This window comes from Antechinus flavipes, chromosome 1 (genome assembly GCF_016432865.1).
Source record: "Antechinus flavipes isolate AdamAnt ecotype Samford, QLD, Australia chromosome 1, AdamAnt_v2, whole genome shotgun sequence".
Taxonomy (NCBI): Eukaryota; Metazoa; Chordata; class Mammalia; order Dasyuromorphia; family Dasyuridae; genus Antechinus; species Antechinus flavipes.
The window spans coordinates 220,234,616-220,248,968 of record NC_067398.1 but is presented as its reverse complement, the minus strand read 5'-3'; positions in this window follow the sequence as shown (position 1 = coordinate 220,248,968).

The following is a 14,353-nucleotide window of genomic DNA, read 5'->3' as shown; positions in this document are numbered from 1 at the left end:
AGAGTTCTTTCGCTGAGTGTAGCTGGTTCAATTCATTACTGCTCTATCGGAATTGATTTGGTTATCTCATTGCTGGAGATGGCCATGTCCATCAAAATTGATCATCATATAGTATTCTTGCTGAAGTATATAATGTTCTCCTGGTCCTGCCCATTACACTAAGCATCAGTTCATATAATTCTCTCCAGGCCTTTCTGAAATCATCTTGTTGGTCATTTCTTACAGAACAATAATATTTCATAATATTCATATACCACAATTTATTCAGCCATTCTCTAATTGATGAGCATCCACTCAGTTTCCAGTTTCTGGCCACTACAAAGAGACCTGCCACAAACATTCTTGCACATATAGGTCCCTTTCCCTTCTTTAAGATTTCTTTGGGATATAAGTCCAGTAGAAACATTGCTGGATCAAAGGGTATGCACAATTTGATAACTTTTTCAGCATAGTTCCAAATCACTCTCCAGAATGGCTGGGTGTATTCACAATTCCACCAACAATGTATTAGTGTCCCTGTTTTCCTACATCCACTCCAACATTCCACATTATCTTTCCCTGTCATTCTAGCCAACCTGACAGATGTGTAGTGGTATCTCAGATTTGTCTTAATTTGCATTTCTGTGATTAATAATGACTTGGAGATTCTTTTCATATGGCTAAAAATAATTTCAATTTCTTCATCTGAGAATTGTCTGTTCATATCCTTTGACCATTTATCAATTGGAGAATGGCTTGATTTCTTATAAATTAGAGTCAATTCTCTATATATTTTGGAAATAAGGCCTTTAACAGAACCTTTGGTTGTAAAAATGTTTTCCCAGTTTATTGTTTGCTTTCTAACCTTGTCTGCATTATTTTTCTTTGTACAAAAACTTTTCAATTTGATATAATCAAAATTTTCTATTTTGTGATCAATAATGATCTCTAGTTCTTCTTTGGTCATAAATTTCTTGCTTTTCCACAGGTCTGAGAGGTAAACTATCCTGTGCTCTTCCAATTTATTTATAATTTCATTCTTTATGCCTAGGTCATGAACCCATTTTGATCTCATCTTAATATACGGTGTTAAGTGTAGGTCAATACCTAGTTTCTCTGGCTCAACTTTCATGGCCCTATTTATATATCTATGAAGCCTTCATTAATCATTCCACCTAGAAATTATCACTCCTCCCATAGCACTTTATATCACTTATATCATGTATGTACTACAGGTTTTTGTACTGTTTCTTTTTTTGTCTATTTTTCTTTGAAAAAAAATACCACATTTTATGCATTTTAATCTTCCCACAGGATATAAAATTTTGCACATAGTAGGAATATTTGCTGAATGAATAGTATCATCTTTGAAGAATAAAATGGATTACACCCAGAGGGTCATAGAATGGTGAGTGTTATCAAGTTACAAATATATTACAAACAAAATTTCAAATGACTTTGTGATGGGAGTGATACATGAGCAAAGTAAGATGGGATAGTCATGTGGGAAAAGTAGGAATAACTGGTAGATTGACCACATATTCCCTTAGTATCCTTTACCAAGGGAAATCAAGCAAGTCACCTATTCTATTGAGAAGCATTTTCTAGAGAACTTACCAGAGTAGATGGACAATATCTCCACATTATGGTCAGGCATAAATGGATGGAAATCTGTATTGCTAAAATGAACATTTATATCAGGGAAATCAAGGATTGATTGGAATACTCAATGATCAATGAAACAGGCCATTTAGAAGTGAACTAATGCAGTTTCCTATGTTTTTGGACAAGGATCAACCCAAGAAGTATGTAGAACTTAATTAGTAGTCTAAATAAATATATCTTTGTATTACAAGGATGAAACTATCTGTTTTGTCTCTTAGGGAGTTCTAAAATTCCAAAAGTATGCCAGAAACAATTTCAAATTTGTCAACTTGAATTCCTGTTTTCATAAATACTTCCTGGTTTTGGTATGTATCTCTATTTGGAATGTGTAGAAGAATCAAAAGACATCTGGAATAAAAAAATACAGCTATGACAATATAATTTGCTAAATATTGATGGACATAAGAGTTTTCAGACTTTGACTCTAGCATAATGTAGTAAGTTGAATGATAAATTCCTCCTATTCCCACACACAACATGTTTATAGTTTCTAAGCAAAAAAAATTGAATCAAAGCAAAGTAATATTCACATCTGCTAAGGAACAGAATTTTAAGCCCTGGAGACCTGATGCCTTACACAGTTGTAAGTCTTATTCAAGATTCTTCAGGGAAGATAGTCTCTGTAGCAGCTGTCAAATGTGTTATTAGCTACATTATGCTACTCATTTTTGAATGACTTTTTTTTCTTATTGTAGCCAGTTTCACAGGCAACTCAAACAATCTGATTCTGGAAAATGATTTCACTGAACTCTCTATCAGAAACATCTAGGTATGTGATCATGAATGTTGGACTTTTCCATTCCGTTCAGTTTTATGTAGTCATTAGAAAAAATGGGGAGAAAGGTGGGAAATGACCACTTAGTTTGGTCCTTCTAAGTTGGTTTTAGGATACAATCAATTAGAATTGCATATTTTGTTTATTTTTAAATCTCCAAATACTGCCGCTGACATTAAACATTTCTTCTTACAAGACCCAAGGGATGGATTTCATCATGCATTAGTAATAAAGTTATCCTGTAAAGTTTGAGAAATGAAGATATGCTAATCATATATGTCTCTTACCCTTTCTCTAACATTACAAGGTGATTTTTTTTTATTGAAAAGACTGAATCGAACTGTGAACAAGTTTTCATGAATATTGATTTCTCTACAGTATTTTATTTGTGTCCTCTGAGTAATTTCTCTCATGAACAGCTGGAATAGCTCCCTATTGTTAAGCAGTCACCCATAGAAATTTAATAGTCTGTGATTAAAGATAAAGAAGATAACTCACATGCATACAGGGTCTAAAACAGCCCTCAAACCAAAATTTCTCTTGAGGCTTCAGATTTTACAGTACTGTCTTAAGTTAAAATCTGGGACTTAGAGCCAAAGTTTTAAAAGAATGTATTTACTTTTATTTCTTTTTTTCTTTTGTAAAATGCTGTTGCTTCCATTACAATATAAATTTCAGAACAGGGAAACATTTTTGCTTTTTTTTTTTTTTAGTCTCTCAAATTTAGCACAGTAAACAACATATAAAAAGTGCTTAATAACTTTGTCAACCAATTAACTTTCAAATAATTGATTTTCATTAGAGAGAGACCCTTTTAAATGCTGTATGTAATAACTAATCCTGATTTTTCTATAATGCAGGAAGAAAATAATGGAAAATTCTCTCTCTTGCACACAAACACACATACAGAAAAAAAAAAAAGAGAGAGAGAGAGAATGACAGAGAGAGACAAAGAAAAAGAGAAAGAGAGAGAGAGAATGGGGAATGGGGACTGAACTTCAATTATGAAAGATAAAGAACATAGTTCACATCTGTAATCATTATGGTTATGAAAGAAAACATTAATGAAGGAAGAAAAATAGTGTCAATGTACCTATTTAATTTAGCTAAAAACATATCTACAGTTTTTGACATACAAGTGTACAGCAATGCCTTGTTTCCAAAAAATGAGGAAATCAGTAAAAAATGTGTTTTCTGGTCTCAAGAATATCTTTAAAATTAGAAATTCTATTTGGAATTCAGTTCATACAAATATTGAATGTTAAAACAATATATTTTCTTTAATTCTCACTAGAAACTAAGTTCTTCCATAAGTATGTATATAAATATAAAGCTGTTCTACATACATATACGTTTATATATGTATGTATGTGTACATACATGTATATACAAAGTGTTCCTCAGAGATACATTCCCAATATCTTTTATCTGAATTGACTTTAATCTGAATGATTTGTTTCTGTAAATTAAATTCTTCATTAGAGGGATTCTTTACAACTTGACTCATTAAGTCTACCTTTCATTTAAGGAAATAAGATGTGTGTCAAATTAAAAAAAAAAAAAACTAAAAGAGGGGAAGGAAAGAAAAGGAATTATCATAGGAAATCCTAACTAAAACAAAATCATTGAAAGCATTGAAGTAAAAAATGAACATAAAAATAGTATGATTCAATGCAAGGAGTAAGAAATATTGAAGCAAAATCTCCAAAAGACAATAGTTTTGCTGAAGACACATGGCTGGATGCTTAAATGAAAATGAAAAAATTGCAAAATGTCTGAAAGTAATTTAGAATCTTAATAAAGTACTAATAGAATCACAAATTTTTGAATGACAAGGGACACCAAAGATGATTAAGTCTAATTCTCTTATTTTACATATGAGAAAACCAACTTACAAAGAGGTTAAATTATATGTTTTTCAATGAATTTTTTTTAATAGCAGTCTGAGGTAGGATTTAAACCCAGGACCTCTTACTCCAGAGTAAGTGATTTTTTCACTGAACTATACTTCTAAAAGAGAAAAATGAAAAGAAATTTAAAATGAAGCAAAAAACAAACAAACAAACAACAACTAAAAGTAACAGCAATAGTTAATATTTATATAGTATCTATTATATGCAATATATTGTGCTAAGAGCTTTACAAGTATTATCTTATTTGATTACAACCCAACAACTGTAAGGGACAAGTACTAATCTTTTTCTTAGATGTAGAAATTCAGAGAAATAAAGGTTAAGTAATCTGACCAGTCACACAGTAAGTGTGCTAGTGAGAGTAAGTTTTTAATTAGTTCTTCATAAGTGCAGTAATAGTACTCTATATCAACTATGCCATCTAAATGACATTAAGAAGTGAAAGCAATTAAATTTACATGATATAATTTCCAAAGAAAAAAAATAAACATCTAAGTATTGTGGTATTGACTCCCATTGCTTAAATAACTAATGCATTCATTTCAAACAACAGCATCCATACAATAACAACAGAAGACAATCCTGAAATCAAAATTGAGTGGGAAAAAGGTTTAGATTAACATAAATAAAGCTATTAATGACTATATTAAGATACATTTTGGGCTATAATAATTTTGAAAACCTCCTCGCAAAACTCATACAAGGTCAATAAGTCCAGGGCCCTTCATTCAGAGCCTATTAAAAGTCCTTTACAAATCTAACTATGATACTATGACAATATGTTTGAGTAGCTAAACTACAAAAGTTATATCAATGACAAATAACTAGGCCATAATGATTTTGAAAATACCCTCACAAAAACATATACAATATTAAAAGGACTCAGGCCTCATGTTCTTAAAATATCTTCCTAATCAGAAAAGAAAAATTTATAGATCTCCTTAAGGCACATGATCAAAAGGTCAAAAACCTACCAAGGGGCTTTTGGAAGAAGAAGGAAGCATTTCAATAAATAGTAAAGTCATAAATCAGAGACACCATTGAATTTTTCAAATGTCAAATAATTTACTTCTAGAGAGTAATGAAATGGCAATCTAATCATGGAAGTAAATAACCAGCAAAATAGTTCACTTACTTCCTCCCACATTCAAGACTGTTCTACCTGTAACCAAAGGATCTATTATTACAAATAAGGATAAAGATAAGATTATGAACAAATTATCCTTACATATAATCATTATACATTTTCTTGATTTTGATAAAATGTTTATGACATGTAAAAGCATAATGATATAAAAACCAAGATTCAGGAGCATAAGGAGAAATTCATTATATGGGATATATTGGACAAAATAATGAAACTAACATTTGTACAACTGCTATTGATTATCACAAAGTCTTTTACTCAGTACTGAACTCATGGCTCATTTGTGCATTTCCATTATATAACATAGACCCAGTCACAATGAGAACAGTAACAAACATGATAGTATCTATTTAAAATAAATCAATTTAACAGCATCAAGAATATATTAAGCATAGAATTTCACGTATACAATTTATATTCATTATGATGCTGTTTAGTTTTAGATCCATTATTATCACTTCTAAGTTACATTAAGAATGATTTTCAAATAAAATAGTTTGTCAAATCAAAATTCTAATTATTTATGAAGATATATATGACATTAAATTATCTGGTTTTTACTAAAATAAAAACAAAAAACAAAAAAACTTAAACAGCTCCTTCATTTTATGGAATAATTTTCAATTGACACCAAAATTCCTCCAGCAAAAATATGTATATAAATATATACATATGCTACATATAAAAATATAAATATTTCAAGGTGATATTTGGATATCACATTGAACTAGCATATGCAAGTAATAAGCTATAACAAAAGCTAATGATAAAAAAGACAAAGCAGACTAACATAAATTCAGACACTTTTTGCAAAGTCTACTAACAGAAAACATGGCAACTGGGTACAAACAAAATACAGGATAAATATCAAAGAAGGAGGTATTAAAAATAAAAATAAAAAGCTTCTCATGGAAGATGAGGGTTTAATTAAGAATCAAAGGAATCCAGAAAAGCCTAGAGACAGAAATAAAAAAGAAAAGAATCCATTTAAACTTCTTGAAGTCAAAAGTTGAATTACTGTGTGTGATGAACAGCACAGAGTCCATATTCACTAAATTGTAGATGATAAGGAAAAGATTAAAATATACTGGAAAGTAGAAAAGGGTTAGTTAAGAAATGGGGTTTTAAAAATAGACTATGGGGGTGAGGGAAGGGGAGGTGCTGAATCAAAATGGTGGAGAGTAGACTGCTTTATGTGACTTCCTTTGACCTTTCTTCAAATCAACAGCATATTAAACCTCATAGCCACCAGAGCGCTTCCTCAGGAAAAGTCCTTTATCAATGGGGTCAACAGCAATCCATACCAAAAACGAATTTAGGAGGGCTAATTCCTCGGGGTCTCCCTTGACCCAGCCAATGTACCCCTAGACCCCAGAACATTACCTTGAGTTTACATGTGTACATATCTTTCAGGCTACAAATGCCAGCCAACAGGACTCTACTTCCTTCAATCTTCAATTCTGCTTTCCTATTCAGTATCCCTGCCTTGAGTCACAGTCTAAGAGGGGAGGGAGGCTGCTCACCCAGAGTCAGAGACCATGGTGAAAACTACTTCATAAGTGCCTATCCCTGTTTGGAGTGCATAAACATCTCCCTCAAAGACCCCATCCTAAACGAGCTCCCAACTGTGAGGTATGTAGAAGACCCTTACCCAAAATGACTACCCAGAGATCATTCAGAAGAAAGCAGAAAAGTTGTTTATTAAAAACCCCTGGAAGTTGACCAATCCCATCATGAGATAAGAATGAGAAAGCTTGTGGTAGGAGGGCTAAAGAAGTAGTAAAGATACATAGCTTTTATACAAGAGATTACATTACAAGTAAGAAACCATTGAGAAGGGGAGGGAGAGGCATCTAATTGGTTATTGCTATTAGATTGAATTGGAAGGTTTCTGTTTCCCCCAAATCTCCTGATTTCTAGGAAATAGAAAATTAGGCCTTCAGGCTTAATCAAGTAGATAGTGGTCCAGCTAATAGACTAAATATCGATAAATGTCAAATAGTGATAAATGTCATCAGCTCAGGTTAAGTAAATATGTTTATAACTGGACAAGGCTCAAGTAAATATGAGCCTATGCATGTCATAGGGGAAACACAGAAATAATTTAAATAAAATATAGAAAAAGAATCCATACATTCCTTTAAGTTCTTCACCTTATCTCTCTCTATTCCACACACTCTGAACTGCTGTTGGAGTGAAAGAACCCATGAATATTTGGAGTTCAACAGATTTCTAGGGAAAAAAATTACTTTTAAATAACTTCAGAACAAGTAGGTTTCAATCCTGAAGGGGAAGAAGCTGCTAAGTTGAGACCACAGCATAGGGAGCACAGGGCAAGGAGCTGGGGTGGGGAGCCAGAGCAATACAGTGTCCTCACACCAGGGAATTTAATTTGAGGCTCTAAGTTTACTCTGTCTTTGCACATTTGCTGTGAGATACCCAAAAGCTAATACAAAAAGCAAATCATAAGACACTAAGTCCCAGAAGAACAGGAAACATGGTCACAAATACCCAGCACTAAAAGTCAGTCCAAAACACCAGTTCCAGGGCAAATTAAACTGCCTAAAATATTAAACTCATATATATATATATATATATATATATATATATATATATATATCTATAGATATATAGATATATATATATATATATATATATATATATATATATATATATATATATATATATATATATGAGAGAGAGAGAGAGAGAGAGAGAGAGAGAGAGAGAGAGAGAGAGAGAGAAAGAGAGAGAGAAACAGATCTCAAACCCTGAGGTTCCTAAAACAAACCAGCTTCAGATGAAATCCTAAAGGGTGATAAGAATTGGTCCACATTTCACAAGGCTTTGTTGAAAAACAGAATTTGTAAAGTGGAAAAATGCAATGAATAAAACTACTCATTTAAAAATTCAGTTGGTCAAACACAAAAGGAACTAAAAAAGGTACCTGATGAAATTAATTCACTAAAAATTACAATTGTAAAGTCACAAAAAATGAACAAATAAAAATGAATGACTCACTAAGACATCAAGAAATCAGTCAAAACCAAAAAGTGAAAAAAATAGAATAAAATTTAAAATATCAACTTGGAAAAACAACTGACCTGGAAAATAGATCTAGAAGAGACAATCTAAGGATTTTTTTTTGGACTTCCTGAAAACCATGATGAAAAAAGGGCCTAGCCATCATCTTTTGGGAAATCATCAAGGACAACTGCCTTGATGTCCTAGAACCAGAGGGTAAAATAGCCATTGAAAGAATTCACTGATCACCTCCTGAGACCTCAAACTGAAAACTTCAAGGAATCTAATACCTAAATTTCAGAAATATAGGATCAAGAAAATAATGTCTTAAGAAGTGTGAAAGAAACAATCTATATATCAAGGAGCCACAATCAGGATTATGCAGGACCTAGCAGATTCTACCTTAAAGGACTGAAGGCCCTGGAATCTGATATTTTGAAAGGTAAAGGTCATTGGATTGCAGCCAAGAATCAACTATCCAGCTAAATTGAACATTATCTTTCAGGGAAGAAGATGGACATTCAATGATACAAGTGAATTTCATTTATTTTTGATGTAAAGATCGGGGCTGAACAAAAATTTTTATCTCCAAATATAGAACTCACGAGAAGAATAAAAAGGTAAAAAGGAAAGAACTCTTGAAAACTTTATCTGTGTTATGGATATACTTAGAGAGTGCGGGTATAATTTGATTTTATTGTGATAAAATGAAAAAGAACCTAGAGATGGAAAGGGGATTATACAGGAAAAAGAAAAAAATGGAGGTAAAATGAGGCAAATTACATCTCATGAAAAGACAAAGAAGACCTATTATAATTGAGGGATAGAAGTGAGGGAGATGAACATTGTAGCTCTTACTGTTATCAAATTTGGCTGAAAAAGACAATATCAGACATATTTTGTTTCACAGAGAAACTTCTTTCACCTTATAGGGAAGTGAGAGGAAAAGGGGGAAAGAAAAAGGAAAGGCTAATAAAAGAGAAAACAAAAGCAGTAGGGGAAAGATATAAGAAAGAGGGAGGGGCTTTAAAGGGTGAGCACTGGTGGAAGGAGGTGGTCGTCAGAAACAAAATACCACAGAAGAGGGAAAGGAGAAAAGTGAAAAGAAAAGTATAACTTGGGCCAAATAAGATGGTGGGAAATACAGAACTAGTCATTTTTACTGTGAATTGTGAATAGGATGAACTCTTCCATAAAACAGAAGCATATAGCAGACTGGATTAAAAGCCAGAATCTTTCAATATGTTGTTTACACTAAACACATGTAAAACAGACTGATATATACAGGATGAAGGTAAACAGATGGAGAAGGACTTATTATGTTTCAGATGAAGTTAAAAAAAAAAAACAGGAGTAAGGATCCTTATTTCAGATCAAGCAAAACCAAAAATAGATCTAATTAAAAGAGATAAGGAAGGAAATTTCATCCTTCTAAAAGATACCATATATAATGAAGCAATAGCAATACTAAAGATATATGAAGCAACAGGAATAGCATCCAAATTCCTAGAGAAGTTAAGAGAACTGCAAGAAGAGAGAGCAAAAGTATACTAGTGAATGATCTCAACCTTGCTTTGTCAGAACTAGATAAATTGAACCACAAATTAAATAAGAAAGAAGTTAAGAAAGTAAATTGAGTTTTAAAAAGTTAGATATGATAGATTTGTGGAGAAAATTGAAAGGAGACAGAAAGAAGTATACTTTTTTGACTGCACTTCATGGAACCCATACAAAAATTGACCATGTAGTAGGGCATGCAAACTCAAAATCAAATGCAGAAAGACAGAAATAGTAAATATATTTTTTTTTCCAGATCATGGGGCACTAAAAATTACATGCCATAAAAAAGCAGGGGAAAATAGAACAAAAATTAATTGTAAATTAAATAATCCAACTCTAAAAATGAATGTCTGAAATCATAGAAATAATCAATAATTTCATCCAAGAGTATGACAATAATGAGACAATATACCAAAATTTGTGGGATACAGCCAAAATGGTTATTAGGGGAAATTTTATATTTCTAGATATTTACTTGCATAAAATAGTGAAAGAGACAATTAATGAATTGGACTTACAATTAAAAAAAAAAGCTAGCCAAAGAACAAATTTAAAAGCCTCAAGTAAATACCAAATTTAAAATTCTGAAAATAAAAGGGGATATTAATAAAATTAAAATTAAGAAAAGTATTGAATTCATAATTAAAACTAAGAGTTGGTTTTATGGAAAAACAAAACAAACAAACAAACAAACAAAAACAGCAACAACAGATAAATCTTTAGTTAATTTGATTAGAAAAAGGAAAGAAGAAAATCAAATTGTTAGCCTCAAAAATGAAAAGGGAGAATTTTACACCAATGAAGAGGAAATTAGAGCAATAATTAGGAGTTATTTTGCCCAACTTTATGTCAATAAATTTAATAATCTAAGTGACATGGAGGAATAATTAAAAATCTGTATTGCCCAGATTAACAGAAGAGAAAATAAATTGCTTAAATAGTCTCATTTTAGAAAAAAGAAATAGAAAATGCTATTAATCATCTCCCTAAGAAAAAATCTCTAGGGCCATATGGATTTACATGTGAATTCTACCAAATATTTAAAGAAGAATTAATTCCAATACCATGTAAACTATTTGAAAAAAATAGGGAAAGAATTCCTTTTATGACACAGATGTGGTACTGGTACCTAAACCGGGTAGGATGAAAACAGAGAAAGAAAATTATAGACCAATTTCCGTAATGAATATTGATACAAAAATATTAGGTAAAATTTAAGCAAAGAGATTATAGAAAGTCATCCCAAGGATAATACACTATAACCAAGTAGGTTTTATAACAGGAATTCAGAGTTGGTACAATATTAGGACAACTATTGACATAATTAACTGTATCAATAATTAAACTAACAAAAATCATATGATTATCTCAATAGATGCAGGAAAAAATTGATAAAATTCAACACCCATTCTTATGAAAAACATTAGAGAGTATAAGAATAAATGGACTTTTCCTTAAAATTATCAGTGGTATCTACTTAAAATCATCAGTCAGCATCACATGTAATAGGAAAAAACTGGAGCCAATCCCAATAAGTTATGGGTGAAACAAGGTTGCCCATTATCAGCATTACTATTCCATATTGCATCAGAAATGTTAGCTTTGGCAATAAGAGAAGAAAAAGAGATTAAAGGAATTAGTGTAGCTAATGAGAAAACCAAATTATCACTCTTTGTAGATGATATGATAGTATACTTAGAGAACCATAGAGAATCAACTAAAAAACTACTAGAAACAATTAACAACTTTAGCAATGTTGCAGGATACAAAATAAATCCCCATCAATCATCACTTTTTATATATTACCAATAAAATCCAGCAGCAAGAAATACAAAGAGAAATCCAATTTAAAATAACTATTGATAGTATAAAATATTTGGTAATCTATCTGCCAAGGGAAAGTCAGGAACTATATGAATGCAGCTATAAAACACTTTCCACAAAAATAAAGTCAGATATAATAAAGTGGAAAAATATCAAGTGCTCATGGTGAACCAAGCTAATATAATAAAAATGGCAATACCACCTAAATTAATGTACATATTTATTACCATATTTAACTCTCAAGAAATTTTATTATAGGTCTAAGAAGAAATAACAACAAAGTTCATCTGGAAGAACAAAAGGTCTAAAATTTCAAGGGAATTAATGACAAAAAATGCATATGAAAGTGGCCTAGCTCTGGCAGATTTAAAATTATATTATAAAGCAGCAGTCATCAAAATGATTTTGTACTGGCTAAGAAATAGAATAGTTCATTAGTGGAATAGGTTAGATTCACAGGACAAAATAGTCAATAACTATAGCAATATAGTGTTTGACTAACACAATAATCCAGTCATTGGAATAAGAACTCACGATTTGACAAAAACTGTTGAGAAAACTAAAAACTAATATGGCAGAAACTAAGCATTGACTCATACCTAACACTGTATAGCAAGATAAGGTTGAAATGAAATAATTCATGATTTAGACATAGAGTGATATTATAAGCAAATTAGAAAAAGAAAAGCATAGGATGTCTCAGACCTGTGGAGAAGGAGCAAAAAACAATTAGAGATCATTAAAAAACCCAAAATACATAATTCTGATAATATTAACTTTAAAAGTTTTTGTACAAGTAAAACAAATGCAGACAAGATTAAAAGGAAAGCAATAAACTGGGAAAACATTTTTGCATTCAAGGTTTCTGATAAAGGTCTCATATCTAAAATATATAGAGAAATGATTCGAATTTATTAGAATTCAGCCTGTTCTCCAATTGATAAATACTAAAATGATATGAACAATTTTTGGATGAAATTGAAACCATTTCTAGTCATATGAAAAGATGCTCTAAATCACTCTTGATCAGAGAAATGCAAATTAAGACACTTTGAATTATCACTACACACCTCTCAGATTGGCTAAGATGACAGGAAAAGATAATGACGAATGTTGGAGGGGATGTGGGAAAAGAGGGACATTAATACATTGTTGGTGGAATTGTGAACAGATCCAAGCATTCTATAGAGCAATTTGGAACTGTGCCCAAAAGGTTATCAAACTGCACATACCTTTTGTCCAGCAGTATTTCTACTGGGCTTATATCTCAAAAATATGTTAAAGAAGGGAAATGGACCCACATGTGCAAAAATGTTTGTGTCAGCCTTTTTGTAGTAGCAGGAAACTCTAAACAGAATGGATGTCCATTATTTGGAGAATGGCTGAATTAGTTATGGCATATGAATGTTATGGAAAATTATTGTTCTATAAGAAATGATCAGAATGATGATTTCAGAGAGGCTTGCAGAGATTTTCATGAACTAATGCTAAGTGCAATGAGCAGAACCAAGACATCATTGTACACAGCAACAAGAAGATTATAGGATGATCAGTTCTGATGGATGTGGATTTTTTCAACAAAGAGATGATTCAGGCCTGCTCCAATAATCTTATGATAAAGAAAGCCATTTACACTCACAGAGAGGACTATAGGAACTGAGGGTGGATTGCAACATAGTATTTTCAATCTTCTTCTTGTGGTTTGCTTGAATTTTTATTTTCTTTCTCTCTTTTTTTAAATGTTTTGATCTGATTTTTCTTGTGCAACAAGACAATTATATAAATATGTATGCTTATATTGCATTTAACATATATCGGATTATATGCCATATAGGGGAGAAAGTGGGGGGAAGGAGGGGAAAAATTGGAACACGAGGTTTTTCAACAGTCAATGTTGAAAAAAATTGTCCTTGCTTATGTTTTGAAAATTAAAAAAAGATTCAAATAAAAATAGATTATAGACATATAAATATGTACATATATGTATAAAAGTACATAAAATAGATAAACATGTGTACACACATAATATGAAAAAAGTTATTGATTCTACATCTTCTTCAAACCAATTTAAAAATTCCTATAAATATTTCTTTCAAAATCTCTTTCCTATCTCTTCCTTTTGACTCATTCATATTTTATGGTAATTCAGACTTTCATTGCCTCTCTCATAAAATACAATAGCTTCTTTATTGATGTTAATGTTTTAATTTTTTTTGAGTTCCAAATTCTCTCTTTCCCTTTTACTTCTCCCCATCCACTAAAGAGGCAAGCTAAATGAATCAATTGTGCATGTGAAATCCTACAAAATATTTTCACATTACCATGTTGCAAAAGAAAACACATATGCCTGCCAAGTAAAATAAAGCAAAAATAATGTATGATTCAACAATTCAAAATTCCTCATTTGTCTCCTTGGAGGTATATAACATTTTTATATCATGAATCCTTTGGAATTATCTTGGATCA